We start from the raw sequence: 12,937 nt of genomic DNA on the forward strand, positions 1-12,937 counted from the left end.
CAGTTGAGGGCGAGGGCGCAGGAACAAAGCGCCGCCTGCACCCTGAGCCTGTCTGGTTAAATTGGGGAGTCACCTCGGCGGCGGTGGACACATGGGTGCTAAATGGCCTCGTGCTCGCCCACTCTGCACCCGCCCACCATCGCCGCCCTGCCAGCCCGAGAGCTACGCCCAGCTCTGTAAAAGGGGACAAAGCTGGCGTAGGGTGAAATTCCACTGCATCCGTATAGTACGTGTGTGTGTGTGTGTGTGAGAGAGAGAGTGTGTGTGTGACTGCATACTCCCCAAATGCTCATCCTCGTGCCTAACTGTCTTTGTGTGGTAGAAAGACAAACATGCTGGAGGTGTGACGGCATCAGGCCAGCACACACACACAAACACACACACACACACACGCACAATGACTTACTGAGGATTTGTCATGTTTGATGTGTTTGCCCTAAGTATGTGTGTACGTGTGTGTGTGTAGTGCAGCCTGTGTTTAGGGTATGGAGGTTGTCACTCTGCACAGATGGCGAGAGTGTGTGTATGTGTGTGTGTGTGTGTGTGTGTGTGCGTGTGTGTATTTTTTATGAATTTTGGGGTGGGGTGGGGGGAGAGAGAGAGAGAGAGAGTGAAGGATGGGGGAGAGGAGAGTGAGAGGGAAAAGAAGAGAGGGAAGGTTTGAGCGCGGTTTGCTGCCTTGCCACGGTCATGCGGGCAGCAGTAATTGGCCTCCATATTGAGGGTTTTTGCGGTGCTGCAGGGTGGGCAAACTCCCAGCTGGACCTGTCAGATGGAATTCAGTCCAGCTCATTGCCCTCGCTCCTCTGCTCCCCTGCTCCCCTGCTCCTCATCCCCCTCCTCCTCCTTTCTCCTCTTTTCCTCTCCTCCTTTTTGTTCCTCCTCTCCTCTCTCTCCTCTCTCGGCCCTGCCTGCCATCCTCATCCCACACGTTGAACTTACAGCAAATTCTCCCTCACACTTTCTTATCCAGTCGCAGGATTTAATCACACACTCATCGCTTACTTAAGACTATCACACACACACACACACACACACACACAGACACTTTCCCATCACTTTTCTTTCTCACCATTTTACTTTCTTCTCCTCAGTTTTCTCACTCGGCGGCGCTCACATGGCCACTTCCATCCAACACGTTCAACTTCTTAAAGTACATCACACCCTCGCTTCACTCTTCCATCGCCGGTCACCCACACGCACACACGTACTCTCTCTCCACGCTCACGCACACCGACACACGGTCACACACACACACACACACACACACACACACACACACACACACCATTTCCCACCCCTGTATCCCTCTCTCCTTTTATGTCTGTCATCTCGGTGAAAGCATGGATTTCATCTCTCCTTCAGCTTTCGTCTTCTTGTTACCTCTTGGCAGGTTCCGGCGAAGGTCGAAGTGGAGTTTCTGGAAAAAGATTTGGTCACTAAAACAGGACTGGTGTTGCATTATTAAGGAACTGGAGGTGTGAGACGATTGGAGCTCCCAGCCCGGATGTTTCTGTGATTTTTGTCATCAACCAATGTGCCTTCCCTAATGAAATAATGATAAATATTTGATATTATTTGGAGGCTTCAATCGCTACAATTGTGCCAGTGGAGAGAATATATCTGTTTTAGAAAGAAAAAGGTTGAAAGAACAGAAACGTGAAGGACAAGATAGAGTTAAAGATTAGATGCTGTCAGAAAAAAGGATGGTCTGCAACAATGTAAATAAAAATGTATTAATTTAATAATTTAATCTCTTGTAAATCTGAACTATTTCGAGTATTTATTTATTATTTTTGTTTATTTAATTTATTCATGCTCAGTGTATTAGATTATGTGTTATGTGTTTTATTTGCAGGGGGCCCGATTTGTTATTCTGCCAAGGCCCCCCTCCCAAAAAAAGGAAATGGTAGGGCCGGCCCTGTTTCATAACATGGATGTGAATGTGGTGTTTTCTTAGAGCAGGTCATGATGTCGGATCTCCTGCTCAGATGGGGTTGAAATGTGGGAAAGTAAACAATCTCCCTCTCTCTCTCTCTCTCTCTCTCTCTCTCACACTCTCTCTCTCTCTCTCCACGTACATTAACCTCCACCTGTCTCACCTTAGCTGTCACGGGCGCCTGGTGTGGGTACAGGCGTGGACGTGCGCGATCATACGAATGAGTCGCAGGAGACTCGCCCAGATGAGTAAGCACTCTTTATCAAAGCTCATTCAGACGAAGGCGAAGCTCTACTACGCCTTCTAACCGAGGAAGCTGAAATTATTACTCTAAAAAGCAACATCCCACATGTATAGTAGTAATGTTGCATACAGTGTGTTTAATTGAGGTTGTTATGAAGCCACAGTGGAAATCAATTTCACTTCATTCTAAACAAGTGGATGAAGCCTAAACTGTACCATCGCATTCCGTGCATCGCTCCTCTTCATCTATCCGTCATCCAAGAGCCTCAAACGTACACTTTAGGACGAGCACCACTCCAGCAGAAGCACTTTGTTGACAACCATTGTGTCTTTATGGCTGAGACAGAAGCGCGGCGGCTTCCTGTATGAATTTGGTTCCCTTGTGTTCATTTGGCACCAGTGACTACAAAATAATTGCGCTTTTACTTTCACAGTCAAATTGCATATGGAATTAAATGTGTTGAAAAGGTTTTTGGTAACTAGAAAAGGAATAACAAACATTTAAATGCAAAGTTCCTGACACAGGATTGAGAATTTGCCTTGATTGATAAGTTCTGAGCCTAACCCTGCTTTGTTTTTTCTGCACGCTGCCCATCTTTTCCCTCACTGCTTATGTGGAAGCAGCCTAAGCACCTCGGATGTTCCTCCCTCCAGCCGCGCCAAGCACACCCTCCACCGATTCAGCCAAGAAACGCCCTCCTGTGACACACAGACACTAACACCTTTGATGTAGTCCTTCCAATGCTTGGCTTGCGACTTATCAATCAACACCAGGTATAGATTTCATTTAAATTTGAGTGATATATCTCCACCATCCACACACATAAGGCACAGACGACACCCCTACAAACATATCAAAGGTTGTTTTGTTGCCTTTTCAAGTAAAACATCCATTTTAATACAGTGGATAATGACTTTATATAACAGAATTATGAGTTTGCTTTTACACAGTGAAGTGACGATCATGAGAGCTTTTAGATTTTCTGTTGTGAACATCTGGCAGGTCTTTCCTGGGAGAAAAATCTGCCAAGTGCAGAGGACGCGAACACAAGCAGCCACAACACAACAAACAGCGCCGGCAGTATGGGTTTTAATTCATGTGAGGAAGACGCCGGCAAGCGATCGGTGTGGCTGCCTCGGCCTGAGGAGAGGAACGATGGGCGTCACCTCCTCAGACTCCACGTTCAACAGTGGAGAGAAAGGTGAAGCACTCTCACCTGCCACCAGTCCACAGATAGCATCAAGTTTAACATTGTTCTCATAGGATATTGTGTGTGTATAGTACAGAGACGTATACCTGAATAAGTAAACACACTGTAGGCTTCCATCTTCCAAATGTCCCTGTGCCTTTGTCCTTCTTGCAGATTTCATGCCATAACCTTGCCTGTGCCACCCGCTCTCTCTCTCCCTCTCTCTCCCTCTCTCCCTCTCTCTCTCTCTCTCCCTCTCTCTCTCTCTCTGCCTGTCTCTGCTGGTGTCTGCTGCTTTGAGGATTCGGCAGTGTGGGGTTGTACTGGACTAATGAACAGCTGTCACTGAATTTAAACGCCATCTCTCACACATATAAACACAATGACAGTGTCCCTCAAAACACACGCAGATGCTCACAACAAGCACACACACACACATTCACACACACAAACACAAACACACACACACACACACAGGGAGAGACACCGACATACAGCACAGCACGCACGTACACCTATGCAAGTAGTCTCTCTCTGTTACTCCCGCAAACAAACACACACACACACACACACACACACACACACACACACACAATTACACATCTCTCCAGTCTCTGGCCTGGGCTTACTCATCACCCACAGGTTTTGACTTTGTGCGAGTGTGACCTTTCTCTGTGCCTTTTTTCCACGTGTGTGTTATGCTTAGTGTGTGTAGCCTATAACACACACGTTTGTCCCAATTAATATAGTCTGTGATCACATCAGGTCGGAGCGCGATGTTAATTTAGACAAAGCTTTTATTTCAAAGCTTTAACATGTATGAGGGGAAATAATGTCTCTCTCTCTCTCTGTGTGTGTCATCTACTCCTCTTCCTCTTTTTGTTCATCTCTGTCTCTCTCTCTCTCCCCACCTTATGCTCCCTCTCGCTCGCCCTCCCTCCCCTCTTCATTGTCTGTCGATCCGTCTCCCTCTGCGCCTCCTTGGAAGCTGAGGGGAAGTAAACAAAATGGAGTGTGTGCCTGGAGACGGGGTGTTGACACAGCCCGCCGATGGCTGCTCTCTCAGATTAGAGGAGATTATGAGAAGAGCGGTGGAAGGAGGCGCTCTCGGCCCCCCACCCACCGCCATGCTGGGGAGGGTGGGGGTGGTGTGAGTGTGTGTGTGTGTGGGGCGGGGGTCATCTATCGAATTAGAGGGAGACTGGAGGGTCAGGCGGGTATTGAACACATGCTCATGTAGGATCGTATGACACCAGCGCCGGTGTGCAGAGTCACCATTCAGATCAGATTGACCCCCTGGGGTTCAACGAATTGTGTGTGTGTGTGTGTGTGTGTGTGTGTGTGTGTGTGTGTGTGTGTGTGTGTGTGCGCGTGCGTGCGTGCGTGCGTGCGTGCGTGCGTGCGTGTGTGTGTGATTCAACCTCAACAACACATTCTTCCTTGCAAACATTCGCGACTACTTCTACGACGGCACGGTGGCTGTGACGGTCCAAACGGAGAAATGGCGGGCATTGATCTGTTTGGTTTCCCAGGTTTGGCGTTGACAGGTTTTAGTGTCACACACACAGTCAGACATCAGAGCGAATGAGGAAGTGCACCAGGATGGACCAGGATGAATAAATCAACACTTTCCCCCTGAATTAATCTCTCACAAGTTACATTTTATTACCAATGTGCTCGGACATCACCATGGTAACAGGAATTCCACCGCCATTCCCATGTGGATTCACAACCGAGCATTTACGGACTGACAGTGTGACACGCTGCGCACGCTTACGCCGATACCGTGCGTGGACTAAACCCACATACCCACACATACACACGCACACACGCCCACACACACACACACACAAAGCCACACACACTTTGCATACCTTATTTCATCAGAAAATGAAATAGCTCTCGTTATTTCGGTTCAACACACAAAAAAAACGCTTAGGACTGACCTCAGAAGTTTCTGAACAGTACTTTATTGCGGGAAACACACACTCTCACACACTCACACACACACCCTTCCAGACAGAGAGCGTCTACTCAAGTCTGTATGTGCTGCTTTCTTGCTCTTTCCAGTTGGCGGCGGCCAGACGCGGCAGAGTTGGCACAGCCAGAGTCGGAGTGCCAGGGGGAATGGAACGCCACATGGCACGTTCGTGGCAGGGCCAGCTGGGGGGGGAGGGAGAGACGGCGTGTGTGTGTGTGTGTGTGTGTGTGTGTGCGGGCGGGCGTGTGTGTGCCTGCGTGCACGTGCTGGGAGGTGGGGTGTGGTGGGCTGCTTGTGCATCTTAAATTCCACAACATCTGTTCAATAGGCAGCACCATATATACCGCCGAAGCTGAAGCTGGTGTGTTTACCGGCAGGCGCTGTAATTGGGGGTTGGTGTGTGTGTGTGTGTGTGTGTGTTTGTGTTTGTGTGTGCGTGCGTGTGCCTTTTTATGTGCGCGTGTGCCGTCTGTGCATGCATAGGTGTTGAAGAGGATGAGGAAGAGGAGGGGAGGCATGGGGAGTATGGATGCGTGGATATGGAGGGTAAGTTTCAATCCTGCAGCCTTGGTCAGACGGTGGAGGAATCAAAGCGAGCGGGCGGCTGGATCCCCTCACATATGGCCGTTTAGCTCCGGGCTGATTTATGGCGTCTGAAGGGGAAATCAGGATTTGCAGTTCATCACAACAACTGGGTTATGAGTAATTTCACCATCGCTTTTCGCGTATAGACGTGACGGCTTTGAACTAGCTGTGTACCGGTGCGTGGGGATTCGTCACTCTATTAAATGTTGGACACACACACACACACACACATACACACACACATACACACACACACACACACACATACACGTACATGCAAACACGCGGAAGCAACTCAAAGTCTTCCTGAGAATGCCTCTTTCCTTTACCCCGGCATAAACATGGGCACGCGTGCACACGTACACACACACTCACTCACACACACACACACCTAGTCCCCCTCCCCATCGTGCCTGCTGGCGCTTTGGGGAAAAGTACCCCCGCCCACCCCCATTTATCTGCCCCCGCTACACACACCCGCCCCCCCTCCGTGGCAGCCAACGTCCCTCGCAGCGTGGCGTACCATCTGTTGCCCCCCCACGCACGCACACACACACACACACACACACACATACATACCCACCCACCCTACCCCCAATACTAACCCCCCACTACCCCTCCCACCCTCAAAAACCCTCCTCAGCGCTTCTTCGACATCCTACCCATACGCCACCTCTCCTCTCTGCTGCACGCCGGCTCTGGGCATCACCAAACAGGAGGCTTTGGAGCACAGATCGGCACCAGCACACACACACAAACACACACACACACACACACACACACGGGAGCAGAGGAAGGAAAAGTGTAATGGAATACCAGTACATCATAATTGTACAGCACTTAAGCAAATGTCATTAGTTATTTCCCCTTATTGTTGTCATACGTGTATATGAGTACAGCTCCTATATGGACTCTGTGATTAATCGAGCCGTGACATGTGTGTGGTGACAGCATGGTGGCACGGTGCTCAGATTTATGAACCTTGTGGCTCTATACTAGTCCAATAACCGCACGCTGACACAAAAGTGACACGGCAGCACATCGTAGAGCAGGAGAGGACGCACGGCGCACGGCGCACAGCGGCGGCGGCTCTCATGAATGTTTCATCGGGCCGAGCGAGGCTCTGACAGGGGACGAGGCCCGCGAAGAAGCTCCTCCAACACCTCGGGGCGAAACGTAAAGCCGTGCCAAAAGCGTAATTAAGTGTTCTTTAAAACGGCTCTTTCCCCTTTGGAGAGGACGGCGGGTGTCTCTCGGCTCCCGTCCCTGTGAGGTCGTCACGTGTGTGTGCCAAACTTACTTTATAATTATAATACAATGATTATACGGGAGCGGATCAGGCCGTATGTCACCGTATGACACAGCGCACTATACTGTACGTCTGTGGTTATTTACTGCATGTATAATATTATATACTATATTGGAGTGAAGTATAATGTTATATGACACATTTATGACTTATGTCTATGTAAACATGTGTCTAATGTGAGAGCCACGGCGTCTCAAAGTGCATTAACATGTAGATAGATGTTGACCATAAAATAGACAATTTCATCACCAGCTGTAACGGGGAAGAGGGAATCGATCCCATCTTTGTTTTGATAATATGAGAGCCACATAATTTATCTAAACAGACTATAAAAGGAAACAGATTAAACCTATATGACATTTAAGCACGATTCAGGAATTTCTACTACAAAAAGACATTTCTGCACCAAAGGAACAGCGAGGAGTTTAGGTTAAAGTTACAGATTAATTCCGCTCAAGTTAAAATGACGTGAATTAAAAAAGAAGAAGAAGAAAAGTCTGATATTTGATGGAATTCTAACCAATAATTCACCCAAAATGTCACTTGCAAAATGGATTGCTGCCGAGAGAGAAACATTCCTCAAGCCGTCCCACTTTGTTGGAAGTTTTCAGACACACACACACACACACACTCACACACGCCAGAAAACACTGAAGGCGCCGGGGCAAGATGCTGGCAACCGGGCTCGGGGGGGTCATTCCAGTTGATTCAGCTGATTAGCAACAAATTAAAATTTGTACGCCGCATTTACCAAATTAAAAAGCGGGCCGGCTCTTGACCTATGCGACCCCACCTTCCCTCTCTGTGACACGGCGCTCTGACAAGACATCAGGCCGGTTGCTGCCAGGGCCGGCCCGGAGGAAGTGATAAATCCTGTACATCTGAGGGCGTGCGCGTGAGTGTGTGAGTGTGTGTGTGTGTGAGACATAGCGGAGCATCAATGCCGCCTACTTTAGCTCATTCTCCCTCCAGTCCATGCATTCATAATAAAGCTTTATGTGAATTAATTCTACATTTTGAGAGACTTGTGCGTCTGTGCCGTGGGGTTTCCTTCTTTTATTGAATAATAGAGGTTGGTCACTGTGATTTAAAGAACTGCCAGATTTCCTCTCATTAGAGGCTTTTGGTTTCCCATGGTGTAAATTATTTTAGAGATGATTTTTCATTCTTGGCAACAATAAACTTCTGAGGGAATCACTGAATCTATGCCACGCTTTGGCATAAAGTGGTCAAATTTAAAAACATTTAATGCTGGCACACAACAGCAGCTACTGGCAACCTTACTCTAAAAATAATGGTATTAGCTTTCAAAAATGCATATCTGCAGAACCATCGCCTGTTTGTGTGTGTGTGTGTGTGTGTGTGTGTGTACATGTGAGTGTGTGTTCTGGATGGATTGCAACTGGACAGTGCACAACTAAACAGAGGAAGATGGATCGACAGGGAAAGGGCCACTGCTGTTTGTCCATTCATCTCAGGTTTACGTGGAAGAGCTCAACAATGACAGCTCATCCATCAGCCACAGGGATACTACCGAGCCTCCTGGAACAGAACCAAAAACCATCTGTATCCATCATGCATCACTCTCTTCTCCTCTTTTCTTTTCGCCACTTCCCTCCTTTCTTCTCCTCTCCCCTCCTCTCCTCTCCTCTCCTCTCCTCTCCTCTCTTCCTATTCCTTTCTGGGTTTTCCGGGGGTTTTCATCACTAATCTTTGTTGTGCTTGTGCATCTGGCACTGACACGTAGCCAAAGCTCAGGTCTGACGCAGGCAAAATAAACAACAATAACAAACAAAAAACAAATGCGGCGCACACATGGGGATATAGGACAGCAAACAAGATATTACTGGGAGACAGGGATATAAAGAACGGCTGGCGCGGGGGGAATGACAAAGACGGCGCGAGAGGAAGAGAAGAGTTTAGAGGACTGAGGGTTGAAAATAGAGGAGAATGGCAATGAGTGAGAACGAGTGAGAGAGTGAGAGAGAGAGAGAGAGAGAGAGGGAGCAAGGTAAGCAGCGACACAGCAGCTGTCGACCTAATTCCTTCTTAACGCTGTGCTTGTGCTCTGATTAAGAAAGCGATCTGGCCTTTAATTTCCTCCTGACACCGGCTAATGCTCTGTATCTCAATCGCCTTGCTGAGCTCTTCCTCTCGCACGCCACCGCCACCGCCACCGTGCCCTCGGGCAAATCAGGGCGACCCGGCCAGGCTCCACACCTCCAAAAAATTCTATTATGTTTTTAAAGCAAAATAAGAAAGCAACACAAAAGACGCATAGAAATTTGGTAATGAGAATGAAAAACGTACTCTGAAATGGTTTGGTTTGGTTTGAGTGACACAAAGGGCTGCTGAGTGAGATGTGATAGCGTGAATGACATCACAGGCGATTCAAAGTTCAAAGGAAAAGCTGAGAGAACAAGTGATAAAGTGCAAAGGTGGAGAGTGTTTGGATATTGATGCATTTCTGCAACTTGTTATCCTCGCAGCTACCATGACAAAAAAAGGCCCAAGTCCGAGTCCGGAGTGAAACAATTGGGAGACGGACAGACGTCGGGAAGAGTTCCCACCACATTGTCTCAGATGACGAGTCCGTCGACGAGAACAAATGGAAATCCCATATTTGTGCCGGACGATCGCGACACATCCCGGCCAAGTTTATAGCAGTGTTCCCCAGCTACATACGGCCGCCGTAGCAAGTGATTTCATGGATTAGTTCTAGCTCTGTGGGTGCATTAATCAGGGGAATCAGCATGCGTATCCCTGGCAATGCAGGTTACACACACAGGCTTTTTTTTCTTTAAGGAAATGAATAGAACAGAAGGGACCTCAAATGTAACAATTAGTAATGATGTCTAAAACCATATGGGTGCAAAATGCAGTTTAACATGGTATCATATTAATTTGAGATGGTGGAGGGGCGTACGTGCGAAAAAGAAGTTACAAAAGCATGCAACTCTTAGTTTTCTTCATATTGTATGGACTCATAATAATATTCCATAATAATACTCCAAAGAAAATGCAGGACCAATACTGAGCCATGGCGATTCCACAAAACAGTACAGTAAACATCATGTAGGTGTACGTGACTGTGTGTGTGTGTGTGTGTGTGTCTGTGATTAGCCGGGGTGGCGAGAGAGAGAGAGAGAGAGAGAGAGAGAGAATGAGAGAGAGAGATGGAGAGAGGTGGCGTTGCTAGGAGCACCAGGTTGCGTGCAGACAGTGGTAACAGAGCAGAGACGGCAGCAGCAGCAGCAGCAGCAGCAGCAGCCTGGCAGTGGAGAAGAAAGGAGTGGAGCAATGCCAAGAAGATTCCCCTGAGAGAGGAAGAGGAGAAAGAGACAGACAGAGAGAAAGAGAGGGAGAGAGAGGGAGAGAGAGAGAGGGAGACACACGCTGATATGATGGTGTGTTTTCCACTGAACAAAATAAGAACAGTTTGTGGTTGATGTTGCCGTGTCTGTGCAGGAACCTGACTTGGACGATTAAAAAGCTAAGAGGGCCATTAAAGAGCCCGAGCCCATTCGTTTGAGCTGTAGGAAACGGAACACTGTGGCATAGATGTGAGGCAAATGGTGATGATGGCACAGCGGGAAAGGAGGAAGATGGCTCGCGAGGTTGGGAGAGAGGGAGGGAGGGAGGGAGGGAGGGAGGGAGGGAAGGAGGGAAGGAGGGAGGGAGGGAGGAAGGGAAAGAAAGGAAGAAAGGAAGAGGGGAGAGAGACTGTGTCAATCTGTTCGGGATCGTGTTTGCTGTCCCTCCTCATGACACACATCCGTCAGATAAACTGTTAGTCCAGTTCCAACCATGTCCACATCCACGTCCATGTCACTTCCTCACCTCTGCTGTCTACTATTTGCCGTCTCTCTCTCTCTCTCTCTCTCTCTCTTTTTTTTTCCAGCCCCTCTTCCTCCTGCTCTTCCTCTTCCCTTATTTTTGTCTTTAAACGGGGAGTCGTGTGAACAGGGTATGCAAATTAGATGGTTATTACCCCACTGCTCATCAAGCCGCGCAGAGGAGACATTAATAGGCTGATGAATATGCATGTGAATTTGTTAATTAAGTTAATTATTCTGCTGAAAATGCATTCGTCTTCCAAGGACATCTTCCCCAGGATTTCAACCTGCTCCACTCATTAGTCATGCGATATTTCATACACAGAGTGAGGGAGAGGGCGAGAGAGAGAGAGAGAGAGAGAGAGAGAGAGAGAGAGAGGGAGAGAGAGAGAGAGAGTGGGAGGGAGAATGAAGGGGAGAGAAGACAATGCAGTTTTTGGAAGGAGCAAGGGTTGTGAACAGTTGGGGATGTAAAAGTATGCGGTAAAAATAATGTATTTTAATGTCATCAGCAATCACAATGGGATGTAAAGTAACTGATTATGTGAGCGAACCACATCCCGCTTTCCAGATATGGCACATTATTCCCAAAAAGTCCTGGCTAGGCTTTGTACTTCCATCCGTGCCTTTTTTGTGGTTGCTTCTCGCTCGCTGGTAACTTCTCCCTAATTGCTTATTAAAACCCTCTTAAATGAACTTTTTGTGCCAACTTTCCAACACATTAATTAATTGTTGTAGCCAATTAAGTGCCGTTGTGCAAATGAGCCTCATCACAAATGGTCCTATAGGGCCGACCCCTCCTTTCTCTCTCCCTCTCCCTCTGTCTCTCCCTCTTCCCTCCCCTCTGCCGCCCTCCCAGCTCGTCTACCCAACTGCCCTTGCACTTCAAGGCACTTGGTGCCAAAGAAGCAGAAACTGTGTCCTCGGTGCTGCTCTGTTTCCTGGAGCCTTTCCAGCCTTCGGGTTCACTGATCTAAAACTTGTATGATAGGTGAACAGAGAAAGGCTCAGTTTATTCCCTTTGTTCGGTTCGTTTGATTGACAGACAGCTTAATAACAGCGCTTGTAAACCAAGCATCACACTCGGTTGTTTTCCATTGTCTTGTTAATTTGTCTGATAGTCATTATTAGTGAAGGAGACGCATATGCATCAAATAGGCTCTCTATATTCACAGGGAGGAGGAAGGAAAGTTTACCAAGAGAGATGGAGGAGAAAAAAAAGGAGAGTAGCCTACTTCAAAGCGCTCAATAAGGTTGCCAAGCTGTTCACGCGTCGTCTCTTGTGGTAAACCTGGAGAGGAAATCGGATACATGCGTTTATAGAGCTGTTACACACGGCAATAATCCTTGTTTTTGCTCCAGTTTAGAACAATCTGTGTTATATGGAAAAATCCATTAGAGAAAACAAACTGCGGTGCTGTGGCCTGTTACAGTTTTATAGGACGAATAACCTTTCCTGCAGTTAAAGTAACAATCCACCTAATCACGTATTAGTGCGGGATACGGGTGTGGCGTCATCGGGCAGATCTGACATGAGAACGTCCGTCCTGCCGTATGAACAACACAGATTCTTTTAGCTGATTTTGTGACGACATCCGCTGTACTTTAACGCTTTACACACTCGGCTCCTTTTCAGACGAGGACTGATTTCTTTATCTCTTTGTCATGTGTGTGACTCGGCCCACTGTACTGCCATCCGGACGTGGCGGTGACACGTGCACCAGGAGGATTAGAGGAGCTTTAGCGCCTGTGCCAGTCTTACCCCCTGTGCCACCCTTTTCTTCAGCTCAGAGAGGGGTCCCTCTTGGCATGGCAAGGTGAACTAGCCTCTGATTGATGGGCATGGTTTCAGCC

Source organism: Genypterus blacodes, unplaced genomic scaffold (genome assembly GCF_046128005.1).
Source record: "Genypterus blacodes isolate CSIRO-AG114 ecotype Tasmania unplaced genomic scaffold, CSIRO-AGI_Gbla_v1 ptg000055l_1, whole genome shotgun sequence".
In the NCBI taxonomy this organism is placed as follows: domain Eukaryota; kingdom Metazoa; phylum Chordata; class Actinopteri; order Ophidiiformes; family Ophidiidae; genus Genypterus; species Genypterus blacodes.